Source organism: Mauremys mutica, chromosome 17 (genome assembly GCF_020497125.1).
Source record: "Mauremys mutica isolate MM-2020 ecotype Southern chromosome 17, ASM2049712v1, whole genome shotgun sequence".
Taxonomy (NCBI): domain Eukaryota; kingdom Metazoa; phylum Chordata; order Testudines; family Geoemydidae; genus Mauremys; species Mauremys mutica.
The window spans coordinates 20,916,888-20,929,836 of NC_059088.1; the positions used below are offsets into that span (position 1 = coordinate 20,916,888).

At 59.1% G+C, this 12,949-nt stretch overlaps 1 protein-coding gene across 2 annotated transcripts in view; it reads right to left on the reverse strand.

Moving 5' to 3' along the window:
- The window catches only part of NECTIN4 (nectin cell adhesion molecule 4), a 43,962-nt gene that overhangs the window by 13,879 nt on the left and 17,134 nt on the right, over window positions 1-12,949 (reverse strand). The window lies entirely within an intron of this gene.

The window sequence follows — 12,949 nt, forward strand, 5'->3', positions numbered from 1 at the left end:
TGACTTGGAAACTGGTGGGCTTTCAAATCTCCTTCCAAATCAGTTTTGATCAAGTGAAAAATGGCTCCAGAAAACTTAAACCAAACTTTTTTTTTCTCTTCCAAGTACAGATTTGGTGAAACCCCAAAGACCCATGGATCCTCCCATCACAACTCTGAAAGGCACCATCATAGGAATGGGTCAGTCCCCTCGTCGCTAGCAGATGGTGGAATTCTCAGGTTGTAACTGTTATTCGATGCGATGGAGGGATTCCGTCCCTGTATGTTCTCGGTGTGGAGATGGGTCACATGAATCTGATGCTCATAGATTTGGAAGCAAAGGGAATGTTAGATCCTCTCGCCTGACCGCCTGTAGCTCCCAGGCCAGTAAATTCCAGTTCCCCTGTACTGAGCCCAATAACTTGACATCTGCTCGGCATCTGAAGACATCACAAGATGGAGAATCCACCACTTCTCTTGGGAGTTTGTTCCACTGGTCAATCACCCTCAATTTCAGACACGCCCATGCCTTGATTTTTAAATGAATTTGCCTGTCTTTAACTTCCAGCCATTCGTCCTTGTTCTGCCTTTCTCCACTAACGAGCCCGTTAGTACCCAGGATTTTCTCCCAGGCTGTTACACCATGATCAAGTCACGGGCTGTGTAAATCAAATACACAGTTTGCGCTGTATGCATTAGTTACATACATCGTCCAACCAGCTAACAGCAATGAGGCCGTGTGACCTAATGTAACTAGCCGACAGCACAAATTGCAGATCTCACCATGGAATATAAACGGGATCCCCATCGGATACCATACAACATTCGCTTTCAGGAACTCTGCCAGCCCCGTGGCCCAGGAACGGCCCCGTTTGGGGAGCGTGGAGGGGTCACGCTTGCACAGCTTGGTCAAAGGAATAGAGCGTTCCTGGGAGCCAGCCGTGTGGGGTGAAACTGAAAATCTCCAAGTTGGAGGCTTTGGAACTGTGGCTACCAATATTCTGCACAGGCTGGAGCTTCCCATGAGAGACCTTACCCCGCCCTGGGGCTTGAGCACGGGGCGGCCGCTAGGGTGAAGCCCTGACCCCAATGGCACAATTCCCACTGAGTCTGATGGGCCAGAGTTTGCCCCTAGCGGTGCCTTAAGGAGACGCCCTCCCTGGAGTCACTAGCCAGTGAAATTCACTCCTGGGCAGAGGGGGCTGCGGACCCTGAGGGGTTGGACTGAAGCCAGAGCAGGGTCCAGCCAAGCCGTACATGTTACAAGAGACCATGTGCAGCACAGCCAGGGCCTCCAGCTGGCAGGTAACAGAGCCTAGGTAGCTATTACACTCGCTGGCAGCCCAGCTCCCCCGGCAGCGCCGGCGGGAGACAAAGAGGGAAATGTCCAGCGTTCCCAGGGGCAGGCAGTGCCCAGGCCCGGTGCCCCCTGCCCAGCTGTGACCAGTGCCCAGTATGTAAGAGGGAGGTGGGGAGCTCATTGCCCACATCCCCCTCCTTGGCTTGCTGTCCCTGCACCGCCCTGCCAGTCTGAGCTCTTGCCAAGGGACCAACTCAGCTGGGCACAGGTCCCCGCTGTCGCTGTGCCCAGGGGCGTCGCCTGAGTCCGTGGGTACGTCCATCCCCATGTGAAGGTGTGACGGGAGCAGGGGGTAACAGCGGTAGTGTAGACACAGCAGTACGGGCTTCAGCGCCGGCTAGCTCCCGAGCACCCTGGCGGGCGTGGCCTGGAGCGGCTAACCGGCTATGCGGCTGCTGTTAGCCCAGCTGGATTGAAGCTAGGCTGGTGTACCTCCCTACGCGGCACTTGCAGTGTAGATGTACCCCGTCCGTGTGCCTCTGTGCGTGCCCGTGTGTGCCTCCTGGTACGTAGCACCCGGCTTGTGCCAGCTGAGTGTGGGCATGTCTCTATGTCCCATGTGGACCCTGTGCCCGACTATATACACAGGGTTCGTACTTAGGGTGACCAGATGTTCCAATTTTATAGCGACAGTTTCAAGTTTTGGGTCTTTTTCTTATATAGGCTCCTATTACCCCCCACTCACCCCCGTCCTGATTTTTCACATTTGCTGGCTGGTCACCCTAGTCGTACTCGGGACAGCTCGCCCGTCCCACCACCGGCACCACCAGGGCCACGCTGCTGTTTTCAGTGGGAATTACCCCTCCGGCCACAGTACAGACATACTCTGTGTGTCTTGTGTTTCTGTGTCCGTGTGCACCCATGTCTCCGCATGTGGGCGTCCGTGTCCATGTTTGTGTGTCCATCCATGTCCATATGTCTGTGTGTGCGCACGTGTCCACATCTGTTTATGTCCATCCATGTCCATGTGTCCTTGCCTCTGGGTATATGTGTCCATGTCCGTGAGCATGTGCAATCTCCCATCACATGCTGCAATCTGCCACGTCCCACCCAATCACACGCTGCAATCCCCCATGTCCCACCAAATCACACCCTGCAATCCCCCATCACACCCTGCAATCTGCCACATCCCACCCAATCACACGCTGCAATCTGCCACGTCCCACCCACTCACACGCTGCAATCTCCCATCACATGCTGCAATCTGCCACGTCCCACCCAATTACACGCTGCAATCCCTGCATCACACGCTGCAAACCCCCATGTCCCACCCAATTACATGCTGCAATCTGCCACGTCCCACCCAATCATACGCTGCAAACCCCCATGTCCCACCCAATCACACACTGCAATCCCCCCATCACACGCTGCAATCTGCCACGTCCCACCCAATCACATGCTGCAATCTCCCATCACATGCTGCAATCTGCCACGGCCCACCCAATCACACGCTGCAATCCCCCATGTCCCACCCAATCACACACTGCAATCTCCCATCACACGCTGCAATCTGCCACATCCCACCCAATCACACGCTGCAATCCCCCACGTCCCACCCAATCACACCCTGCAATCCCCCATCACACACTGCAATCTGCCACGTCCCACCCAATCACACGCTGCAATCTGCCACGTCCCACCCAATCACATGCTCAATCCCCCATGTCCCACCCAATCACACGCTGCAATCCCCCACATCCCACCCAATCACACGCTGCAATCCCCCACATCCCACCCAATTACACGCTGCAATCTCCCATCACACGCTGCAATCCCCCACATCCCACCCAATCACACACTGCAATTCCCCCATCACACACTGCAAACCCCACGTCCCACCCAATCACACGCTGCAATCCCCCACGTCCCACCCAATCACACGCTGCAATTCCCCCATCACACACTGCAAACCCCATGTCCCACCCAATCACATGCTACCAAACCCCATGTCCCACCCAATCACACGCTGCAATCCCCCACATCCCACCCAATCACACGCTGCAATTCCCCCATCACACACTGCAAACCCCACGTCCCACCCAATCACACGCTGCAATCTGCCACGTCCCACCCACTCACACGCTGCAATCTCCCATCACATGCTGCAATCTGCCACGTCCCACCCAATCACACGCTGCAATCCCCCATGTCCCACCCAATTACATGCTGCAATCCCCGCATCACATGCTGCAAACCCCCATGTCCCACCCAATTACATGCTGCAATCTGCCACGTCCCACCCAATCACACATAGAATCATAGAATCTCAGGGTTGGAAGGGACCTCAGGAGGTCATCTAGTCCAACCCCCTGCTCAAAGCAGGACCAAACCCAACTAAATCGTGGCTGCAATCTGCCACGCCCCACCCACTCACACGCTGCAATCTCCCATCACATGCTGCAATCTGCCACGTCCCACCCAATCACATGCTGCAATCTGCCACATCCCACCCAATCTCACGCTGCAATCTCCCATCACACGCTGCAACTTGCCATGTCCCACCCAATCACACGCTGCAATCTGCCACGTCCCACCCAATCACACACTGCAATTCCCCCATCACACACTACAAACCCCACGTCCCACCCAATCACACGCTGCAATCCCCCACGTCCCACCCAATCACACGCTGCAATTCCCCCATCACACACTGCAAACCCCACGTCCCACCCAATCACACACTGCAAACCCCACGTCCCACCCAATCACACGCTGCAATCCCCCATCACATGCTGCAATCTGCCACGTCCCACCCAATCACATGCTGCAAACCCCATGTCCCACCCAATCACACACTGCAATCCCCCATCACATGCTGCAATCTGCCACGTCCCACCCAATCACATGCTGCAAACCCCATGTCCCACCCAATCACACACTGCAAACCCCACGTCCCACCCAATCACACGCTGCAATCCCCCATCACACACTGCAAACCCCCACGTCCTGCCCAATCACCCCTCCCGCTCTGGGCTCGTGCCAGACAATACCTCTCTGCCCCTATACAGCCCCTGGCAATGCCATGCCAATTACCGCCCCTGTGAGCTGGGTCAGGTTTGTTCTCATTCTACAGAGGCAGGCCCTTGCCCAGCGAGTCAGTGGCTGAGCCAGAATAGAACCCAGGCATCCTGCCTCCTCTGCGCTCTGCAGCGCAAGCCAAGGTCAGCTCCCCCGGAGACGCGCAGCAAACATCCCAGGGCCAGCGTCAGCAGCCTGTGTTTGTGCAGCCTCCAGGAAAGAAAACACAGCTGTGAAGAAGCCTCCTGGGCGACAGAGCCCCAGCCAAGCCAGAGCTCTTGCACCATGGGGACGGGCGCCCTCCCCAGCAACACCATGGAGGGAAACAACCGTCCAGCAAGCGCAGACACTCGCTGGCCTCAGGACATTTTGCACTGTGGAGGCCCTGTTCTTGGTTAGGGTCTGGGCAGCGCCGGGCACAACGGGGCCTGATCTCAGTTGAGGTCTGGGCTGCACTGGGCACAACGGGGCCCTGCTCTCGCCCGGGATCTGCGCAGCGCCTGGCACAACGGGGCCCTGCTCTTGGTCGGGGTCTGCGCAGCGCCCGGCACAACGGGGCGCTGATCTCGGTCGGGGTCTGTGCGGCGCCTGGCACAACGGGGCCCTGATCTCGCCTGGGGTCTGCGCGGCGCCCGGCACAACGGGGCCCTGCTCTCGGTCGGGGTCTGCGCAGCGCCCGGCACAACGGGGCCCTGATCTCAGTTGGGGTCTGGGCAGCGCCTGGCACAACGGGGCCCTGATCTCGGTCGGGGTCTGCGCAGCGCCTGGCACAACGGGGCCCTGATCTCGGTCGGGGTCTGCGCAGCGCCTGGCACAACGGGGCCCTGCTCTTGGTCGGGGTCTGCGCAGCACTTGGCACAACGGGGCCCTGATCTCAGTCGGGGTCTGTGCAGCACCTGGCACAACAGGGCCCTGATCTCAGTCGGGGTCTGTGCAGCGCCTGGCACAACGGGGCCCTGCTCTCGGTCGGGGTCTGTGCAGCGCCTGGCACAACGGGGCCCCGCTCTCGGTCAGGGTCTGTGCAGTGCCCGGCACAACGGGGCCCTGCTCTCGGTCGGGGTCTGTGCAGCGTCTGGCACAACGGGGCCCTGATCTCGGTTGGGGTCTGTGCAGCGCCTGGCACAACGGGGCCCTGCTCTCGGTCGGGGTCTGCGCAGCGCCCGGCACAACAGGGCCTGATCTCGCCCAGGGTCTGTGCAGCACTTTGCTATGTTATCAACAATAAATAAGCAACACAATTTTGTAATAAGCCCTAACCCATATCCAGCCCTTTCCAGGGTAGTTCGCAGGGCGCTTTACAAAGCAGGCGAGTGTCATTATTGCTGTTGCAGATGGGGAAACGGAGGCACAGGAGGGGAAGTGACTCGCGCACAGTCACCCAGCAGGCCAAATGCAGAGCTGGGAACAGAAACCTGTTTTCCTAGATCACAGTCTAGTGCTCTACCCACTAGACCATGCTGTTTCCCTGGGCACTCTAGAGACACTTTCTCAGGACCCCGGGGGCCCTGCACCAGTGGAGGATTAGTAATAAGCAGGCACCATTCTTTGCCTTTCCCTGGCATCTCCCCCGCTCCCGCTTAGGGTGACCAGACAGCAAGTTTGAAAAATCGCGATGAGGGTGGGGGGTAATAGGAGCCTGTATAAGGAAAAGACTCAAAAATTGGGACTGTCCCTATAAAATCGGGACATCTGGTCACCCTACTCCCGCTCGACACACCTGCATTCATCAGCCCCAGTGCTCCACAGCTGGGCAGCCTGCCCAGGCATTCGGATGCCACCAGCTCCACGTGATTGGCTGGGAAAGGCGAGGAATGCCCTGGGACGGCGCAGGCAGGGGGGGGTAGGGAGTCGTCTGGTTGGTACCTTGCCCTGCCCCCTGCGACCCAGAGCGCACGTGCGCGCACATACGCACGCACACGCACGCACACACACACTCACACATGCACACGCGCGCACACGCACGCACACGTGCACGTGCACACACGCACACACGCACACGTGCACGCGCACACACGCACGTGCACACACACCCCTACCTGCACTCTGGGAATCACTAGCAGGCAGAAATGGGAATGGGGAGTAGGAGCAGAGAGGTTATTTTACCTCCGTCTCTGGCACTGGTGCGACCGCTGCTGAACCCCTGTGTCCTGTTCTGGTGCCCACAGTTCAAGGATGTTGATAAACTGGAGAGGGGTCAGAGAAGAGCCCCAAACTGATGAAAGGATCAGAAAACTGCCCTACAGTGATAGACTCACGGAGCTCAGTAGGTGGCTTAACAAAGAGAACGCTACGGGGTGACTTGATCACAGACTATAAGTACCTAGATGGGGAACAAATATGTAATAACGGGCTCTTCAGCCAAGCCGAGAAAGGTCGAACACGATCCAAGGCTGGAAGTTGAAGCCAGACACATTCAGACTGGAAATAAAGTGTAAATTTCTAACCGTGAGAGTAATTAACCCCTGGATCCATTTCCCAAGGTCGTGGTGGATTCTCCGTCACTGACCATTTCTAGATCACGACTGGCTGTTTTTCTAACGGATCTGCTCCAGGATGTTCTCTGGCCCTGGGTCATGCAGGGGGTCAGAGCGGATGGTCACCGCGGCCTTGGGATCTGTGAATCTATGACTCACGCACACACAGACCCAAAGGCCCCGGGTTCTGCTGCCCAAGCCATGTTGCTGCAAACTTAGCACAGCCCCTCACCCTGTTCCCACTGCCCCAGCACCCCCAGCATCGCCCGCGGCGAGGAATAGCCCTGGCAACAAAACCTAGGCCCTGCTCTTTCCCCACACAGACCCTGAGCGTGGGGTGAGCTCCTGGCTCTCTGACCCACCGTGTCAACAGGGCACCAAGGGTAAGATCCCCCTTCTGCCGGGGGGAGCTGCTCCTTCAAGGCCTGTAGGCACGATTCAACCATCCTTGGGCAGGGTGGGTCTTTGCTGCCCTTTGGAGGCCGGCCCGTGAGTCAACTATTGGTGCCACCTTGCGCCCCCCCACTCCGCCCTGAGGTGCCCCCCGCGGCAGCTCCCCCCGGCCCGGGGAGCCGCGCGGCAGCTCCCCGCCCCAGCTCACCTCTGCTCCGCCTCCTCCCCGAGCACGCCGTCGCCGCTCCACTTCTCCCGCCTCACGGCGCCAATCAGCTGTTTGGCGCCGCAAGCCTGGGAGGGGGAGAAGCAGAGCGGGGCGGCGTGCTCAGGGGAGGAGGCGGAGCAGAGGTGAGCTGGGGCAGGGAGCGGTTCCCCTGCGTGCCGCGCTCCCCTTACTTGCTGCAGGCGGCCCTCCCAGTGCCCCCTGCCCCAGGTCCCTCCGCCTAAATGCCGACGATGACGGGGGCGGCCGAAGATCCGGCCGCCGCGGTCGCCGCCGAAGGACCCGAAATGCCACCCCCCAAATGCTAGCGCCCTAGACGACCACCTAGGTCACCTAATGGGTTGCACCGGCCCATCTAGCCTGGCATCCCGCCTCCGACAGCATCCAGACCAGGGGACTAGAAACCCCCTAGTGGGCAATGGGTGAATAACCTGCCCAGAGGGGAACCCCCGCTCCCCCCACAGCTCCTGCCCCAGGCCCCCAGCAGAGCACAGAGTGATCTGGGGCAGGACGGCTGGGACCCCACCCCACAAGCTGCAGAGCATCAGCAATTCCCAATGACTTCCCCAGGTGCTTGGCACCTCCCAGGATCGGGCCCTTTGTACAGCCCCTCTGCACTGCCCCACTGACCTTGGGATATGCCAGCCACCCACAGCAGGGCAAAGGGGGCTCAGCCCAGAACACCTCCCTGCCACAGATGCCAGAGGCAAAGCCTCACGTCGCCAGGGCATTAACAGCTGTGCTCAGCCCACTAGTGGCTTCCGGAGGCTCAGCCAAGGAGCCCGGGGCAGGACTCCGATCCCATCAGCATTCCTGCTGGCTCAGCACTTCCCCCCAGCTGAGTACGTGCCCAGGAACGAAATGCCGCATTGTAGCAGAGGATCATGTGCGAAAATGGCTGCAAACGCTTAGCTCCACACATTACCCTTAACTCTGACCCTGCATCCCTCGTGCATCTTCCTCACTGGCCCAGAATCCCCAGCCCAGCCCACAGATCTGGGCACCCCAATGTCCCCCAATGCAATCCGGAACTCCCCTCCCATCCGACCACGCCCTCCCAACACTTCCACAACCAGCTGGTGCTCTTTAACCTCCCCGCAGAGGAGCATGAATCCTTGCACTGAGCACAAGGTCCTTCACTAGTGCAAGGACCCACGCTCAGCCGCAGAGCACGAGAAGAACCACGCACCACTAGGCTACTCTAAGGCCAAACCACAGAGCTTAGGGAGAACACCGGGCATCTCAGAAATCTGCAGAGACAGTGCACAGCAGCTCACCACCTCTCCTGGGTCTAACCCACACGCAAGGAACCATGGAATCTGGTGGGTGTTTTTGTCACATCAGCCGGTGCACAGCCGGCTTTCTGAGGCCTTGGGATTTTGTTTCCAGCTTTTCACGTCTTTCTGGGATCAATCAATAACAACCAAACCCCAGCTCCCAACCCCCCGATCACAGAATAGGCTCGATTCCCCCAGGACCTAGCGCCAGAGTTTTAAAGGCATTTCAGTGCCTGAAGATGCGGACAGATGCTTAGTGGGGGTTTCAAAGACACCTAAGTAAATCTGGCACCCGACACCCTTTGACTGACCATAGGAGTTAGGCACCCAACCTGCTGAGGTGTTCCCCAGCCCCCAGGAGTTCCTTCAATGCATGCACCGGGGGAGGGGAGCAGCCTTGCAAAGTGCAACCAGCGCGCCTGTCACCCCAGGGCCCGCGGGCAGCATCCCCCTGCCCATCCCTGTGGTTTCAACACTTTTCCCAATTGAGGCTTCCATGGTGTTTGCTTAACACGACCGACAACAGCCCCGTTTCGGCCTCAGAGGGAGATTTCCTAGCTGGGCCTAGCGCTGGTGCTCACTGGGGCCCAAATGTCTTCAGCCGTCAATTGCACCAGCAGCCGCAAAAGCCGTCAGGCAGCTAGGGGCAGGCGCAGGCTTCGGGGACAAAGGGCACAAGGGCCGCCCGGCCGTGCAAAGCTCCTGGCCCGCCGAGCGCCGGAACAAACAGCAATGGGCAAAGAGGTTCCTGGGAGATCAGCGCCGCCCTGGCTGAGCTGCCAGCTCCATGTGTCAGCAGCGCTGTATGACATCACTCAGCACCCGGGGCAGCGCCACACACCGGAGCAGGAACCGCGCCCCCCCGAACTCGGCTCCCGGCAGGAGCCAGGAATGAGCTCCAAACACTTGGCTTCTTCGGCACTTTTTACGCCCGAGCCCAGATCCTGCCTCTGGTTTGGGATCTGGAGCAAGCAGCCCCTTGGTTCCAATCAGCTGTGGAGCCAGCTCCCCTTGCAGCCTGTCCCCCCAGGCCGTCTCCACCAAAACTGGGTGAATCAAAAGGAATCGCTCCCCAGTGCGTGAGAAAGGAGCTGCCAAACCAGAAGAACCAGATCTCCGCCCAGGTCACTTTCCTTTAACCCTGTAATCCCCTGCTAGCTGCAATGCCGAGGAGCCTCCCGCCCGGGTTGGGAGAATCCGGAAGGGAATGGAAACTGGCCCAGTCTTAGCCATTGTATCTGCTTCCTGGCACCTTGGCTGCACCAGCAAAACCAGACCCGCGATTCCCTCCTGGTCCGGCCCAAGTCCCTGCAGCACCCCCTGCTGGGAGAGGCTGGAACTGGAGCAACAGCAGAAGAGTTAGTTTAGACAGAGCTCAGGTGCTTCCAGCGTCTCCCAGCCGGGGGCGCTGTGGGGAGCAGGGTAGGAGTGGGCAGCGGGGGGAGCTCCCGGCTCCCAGCCTCTGCAGCAGGAGGCGCTGCAGGGAATGACGTCCAGGCTTCAGCGCTCTCCCCTTCCTGCAGTGGCAGCTCTGCAAGTGGGGACTGCAGCAGGCTGGGAGCGCCCGGAGTGGGGGTCGCCAGGGCCAGAGACCCGGCCACATTCCCCACTCTGGGAAGTGTAAACCAGCCTGGCTCCTGACGTCTGCCCGAGCCTTCCCATGGCGGGCGGCCCTCCCTGCCCTGCAGGGGAATGCGGGGCACGCTGCACACACGCCATATGCATGCATGTCGGCGGCCACTCGTGTAGGGGGAGATGGGAAGGCGATGACCAAGGACGCTCCCTTGGGGGATCACCCCTCTCCCCCCGACCAGTTCCCTGCTCGGGGGAGCCCATCATCTCTCTCTGCCCCGGGAAACTTAGCTGCTATCTGCAGGGAGCCCAGCCACAAGCCAAGGGCTCGCCCAGCCCATCCGACCCTGCCAATCTCCCTTGCCGCCCTCGCTGTTGCTGTAGCCACGGCCGTTGTAAACAGAACCGCCCTGTCCTGGTAAATAAACAAGGGTGGGACTAGGCACTTGGGAATTCCTGGCTCTTCCTCGCCACCCCCGGGGAAGCCCCCAGCCAGCTGTGGTGGGAGTGGTGCTGTGGGCGTGACCCGGGTCCTCTCCCATCCCAGCAGCTGGGCATTAGGTCACATCCAGGGACTGTTCTTGGCACAGGCGGCAGAGCTGGGATAGCCACAACGTCTGTGCTCCACGGGGAGGGAAAATCGATGCCCCCTTCCAGCGTGGCAGAGAGCGGGCACCTTCCGACTGGTGGCCCATCCTCCCTGCTGGCTGCTTTGCCCACAGAAGCCCCCATTACACACCCCATGGCCCCCTCTAGTCCCGCCTCTCAGTCAGTTCCATCTCCCGTAACGCGCCTGGCCGACTGTGCTGGGCGCCGCAAAGGAGGCAGTGTGGCCTAGTGGTTAGCATGGGAGACAAGCCGGCGAAACAGCTGGGCCCCGCCCTGCTCCCGTTGGAACCTCCCACACCACAGCCCTGGCTTCCCTCTCCCTTACACCACTCCTGATTTACCCCAGGGCATGCAGGAGGAGAGACTCAGACACATGCCCACGTCAAAGACTTCACTGGGGGGCAGGTTGGAACCCTGGGGTTCTGCTTCTAGCCCTGGGGTTCTGCCCCTGGCTGCGTGCAAGTCACTGTCCTTCCCTGTGCCTCAGTTTCCCTATCTGTAAAATGGGGGCCACATTCCTGCTGTACCTCCTTCCCTAATGAATGAACGTCTGTAAAGTGCTTTGAGCACCTCACGATGGAAGGTGCCATAAAGAGTCCGGTATCACGTGAAGGGAATCCTTCCTGTCCCTTGGGGTTCTGCCCTGAAGCATGACAGTGGAACCCCTCCCTCCGCAGAGATTCTCCTGCAGACCAGAAGCATTGGTATTATTTACATACATTTTGGTAGCACCTGGGGGCTGCTACTGAGCTAAGGGCCCCGTTGTGCCAGGCACTGCACACCATGCAATAGCATTGGCATCTGCGAACAGGTGATGATGTAGAAAGAGTCTCATTTTCATGCTGGACATTTTCACTCAAGCCCCCAGGCTCCCAAGTCTCTATTCCCTACACCAGCTACCTGCAGCCTGTGGGATAACACTCAAAGTATTAATTTATTATTCATTAATTATTATTATTATTAATAATAGTTATTATTTATATTACAGTAGCACCTAGACAATCCATTCATGGATCAGGACCCCACTGTGCCAGGCGCTGTACATTTTATTAAGTGTATTACGGTAGCACCCAGGAGCCCCAGTCATGGCCCCCCTGGTGCACAAACCCAGAACAGACAGAATTTCCCTGCCTCAAAGAGCATCTCAGCTAGTCAGGTTCTTTCCTGAGCTCTCACCTTGGTTCCCAGCCCAGCCCTGCCCTTTCCACTCTGGCTGAATGAGAGCAATAAATAACACTCGGCCCATCCGCATTATAACGACATCGCCTTGCTCCTACCCAGCACGATTCAAACCCTCTATGGGGGTGGCTACACGGCTCACTGCGCCCGGGCTCGATCGCAGGTTTGAGCCCAAGTCACACTTCTGTCTGCATCCACATCAGTGGCTTGGGTCAGCGAGCACTCAGGACCCGGGTCCTAAGACCTGCTGGGGAGTGGATCAGAGCTGAGCCCTGTCATCCTGCCGTGTGGACGCAGCTCAAGCCGCAGGCTGGAGTCAGAAGGTCTGCGCGGTGCAGTATGGACGTGTTAGCACGGCTGTGAGACCCGGGTTTACAACGCAGCGTGGGCGCTCAAGTGCGGACTTGGAAACATGAGTCCTCTTACCCAGGTCCCCTGCTGCTGGGGCCGGGCTGGGCCCTGCACGGTCCCCAAATGTGGGTGGGAGGCCTGATTCGCCCACGTCCTGCCCCTGGTGCAGGGCGGCAGGAGAGGGGGGTTCTGTGAGATGCTGGTGGGGGAGGCGCTTGGCCAGAGACTGAAACATCAAAGGGCCTAAATCACCAGGCGGTGCCATCCCAGTCCCAGGCTGTGTGGAGGGGAACCAGGGAGGCCTGTGGACAGGGGGGTTCCTGCCACAGCTTTTCCTGCTGCCCCTACCCCGGGGGGGCAGGGGGGCTGCTTTAAATGCATGCTCCTGGAACACCCCATCCAGCCTGGCACACCTGGGCAGCTCCGGTGCTGGTGGCCTTAGCAGCAGAAGGCCAGATGCTGGCACAGAGTCTCCCCACTGAGCCCCTTGGCTGGGAGGCCACTAGACGGAG